This window comes from Lepidothrix coronata, unplaced genomic scaffold, assembly GCF_001604755.1.
Source record: "Lepidothrix coronata isolate B3197 unplaced genomic scaffold, Lepidothrix_coronata-1.0 Scaffold184, whole genome shotgun sequence".
NCBI lineage: Eukaryota > Metazoa > Chordata > Aves > Passeriformes > Pipridae > Lepidothrix > Lepidothrix coronata.
Window position 1 is genome coordinate 1,250,177 of NW_016690364.1, and position 2,268 is coordinate 1,252,444.

General features: G+C 50.5%; 1 protein-coding gene across 1 annotated transcript in view; it reads left to right on the plus strand.

Moving 5' to 3' along the window:
* The first annotated feature begins 2,074 nt into the window (after nt 1-2,074).
* Nucleotides 2,075-2,268, plus strand: part of NXPE3 (neurexophilin and PC-esterase domain family member 3) — a 21,909-nt gene continuing 21,715 nt past the window's right edge. Inside the window, exon 1 of the mRNA XM_017830892.1 lies at nt 2,075-2,136. The gene's annotated coding sequence lies outside the window, so the exon portion shown is untranslated. The remainder of the gene's footprint in view (nt 2,137-2,268) is intronic.

Here is a 2,268-nt window from a genome sequence, read left to right on the forward strand (position 1 = left end):
CCAAACAAACAAACAAAAAAAAAAACAAAAAACAAAAACAAACAAACAATGAAAAACCCCCAAACCAACAAAGATAACTTTGGGTTTTTTTAACTCATTTCACATGTGGATGTTAGTGGGCATTTTTAAACTCTTTACTGTGTGTTCCTACTTCATTACACCAAGAAAAATAGCTGAGATTTTTTAAGTGAGACTCTTCTTGCTCTTTGGTGAAGGTATTTACTGTGAGGGTGGTGAGGTGGTGGCACAGGTTGCCCAGAGAAGTTGTGGATGCCCCATCCCTGGAAGTGTTCAAGGCCAGGCTGGATGGGGCTTTGAGCAACCTGGTCTAGTGTTCTGCCATGGGCAGGAGTGTCCCTGCCCACAGCAGGAGTGTTGGAACTAGGTGATCTTTAAGGTCTCTTCCAACTCAAACCATCCTAGATTCTATTTAAAAGACAGAAAGAGGCATAGCTAAAGTAACTTCAGGTCTGAAAAGAGAAGAGCGATGCTGTTTTCTCCTGGAGTAAAGACCTTAAAGCTGTACTACTAAGTTTAAATGCTGTGTATTGTAGGGATAGTAACCATAACACCACAGGAGCTCAGGTTGAAGGTCCTCTTGTTCCTGTTTTTGATTCACATTTGTAATAAGATCAAAAATTAAAATCTTTAGATTTGGAAAATAAAGTGATATCTAATGGATGGACCCATTTTTTTTTTCAAAAGGAAATAGTTAATTTTAATTTTATAGGCTGAAATCCTTATATGTGCTAGGAACTGAGTCCCCTCCCAACTTCTTGTGCACTCCCCGCCTACTTGCTGGTGGGGTGGTGTGAGAAGCAAAAAAGCCCTTGGTTCTATGTAAGCTCTGCTCAGCAGTAGCCAAAATATCTCTATTGAGAAGGGGGGAAAAAATCAATACCAAGTATTTTTCAAAATACTGTCTTAAACTGTTTTGCTTACACAGCCAGATGACTTTCAATTCTTGACCCACAGTGTATAGTACTAATAAAAGCTTGTGCCTGTGGAGATTTTGCTTTCTCTCTCTGCCATGTAACCACCATTGCAAGATGCAGAAAGGAAGAGAAAAACAGAAGATAACTTACTTAAAATAGCTGTGGTTGATGGGGGTGGGGGCAGAAGACAAGAGTTATATTTATAATGGCTAAAGTGTTTTGTTCACAGGAATATTTCAGCTGCTCTGTCTCTCTTCCAGGTTTTAAGTGAGCCCCATATTCCTTAGTAAAAATAAGACTTAGCCCTTACCCTGTAGTGCAAATAACTGCTAGCAGGTGACTGTTTTGGAAAGAGGCATTCCCAAACTTATGCGGTGTTTACAAGTGATGGCAAAGCCATTGCGGATGTCCTGTTAGCAAAGTGAAAGTGCTACCCAGCTCTGGTGCAGGGTGCTAAACTCAACGCTGGCTGCGTGCATCTCCTCACACATCTTGGAGTCCTGCCTTCAATGCAGCTGGGTTTGCCCGATTCTGCTGTGCTGTGCCTGTGCCCCAGCTCAGCCTCTGCAGCTGGTCTGTGGGCCAGCTCTCCCCCTTCCCAACCTCCTCGCTGGCCAAGACACCGCCTCTCCAGCTCCCTGCTCCACTTGTCTGCAGGCTCTGCAGCGTTTGAGCTGCGATGGTTCCTGTCAGAGCCTTCTCTCTTGACCGGGGGTGCGGCTGGGGGGGCCTGATAATGCCATCTGCGTGCCAGCCTCTCCACATCCTGCTGTGTTTCGCTTCACCCACTGTGGCCTGAAAATTATAGGGACTTAGTTTGAGGCTTTTTTCTTGGGGGGGGGGAAGAGGGGGGAGCGGGGGAAAGCTTTTTGTTTGTTTGTTTGTTTTTTGGTGTTGGGTTTGTATGTGTTTTGTTTGGGTTTTTTTTTTTTTCCCTTCTCATTATCCAGCGCCCTCCTCAGCAACTAGGATGTCCCCAAACGAGCGCGTGCGGTGCCGGGGCTTTCCCTCCCCTCGGGATGCGGCGCCGGCGGCCGGGACAGACCCGTTACCGGGGCGGGGCGGGAGGAGGCGCCGCCGCCGCCGCCGCCGTGTCGGGGGCGGGGAGGAAGGCGGGGCGGCGGGGCCGGGGGATATACGGCGAGAGCCTCCGGGCCGGGGGCGAGGCCGCCGCCTGGCCCGGGGGAGCGGCGGGGCTGCGGTGAGGGAGCGCGGGGCGGTAGCGGCGGGGCCTGCGGGGCTCGTCTGGGGAGCGGGAGGGGAAGCTGCGGCGGGGGAAAGCGGGGCGGCGGTGGGGCAGGGGCCGGGGCCGCGGTGGAGAGGCCTGGGGCGG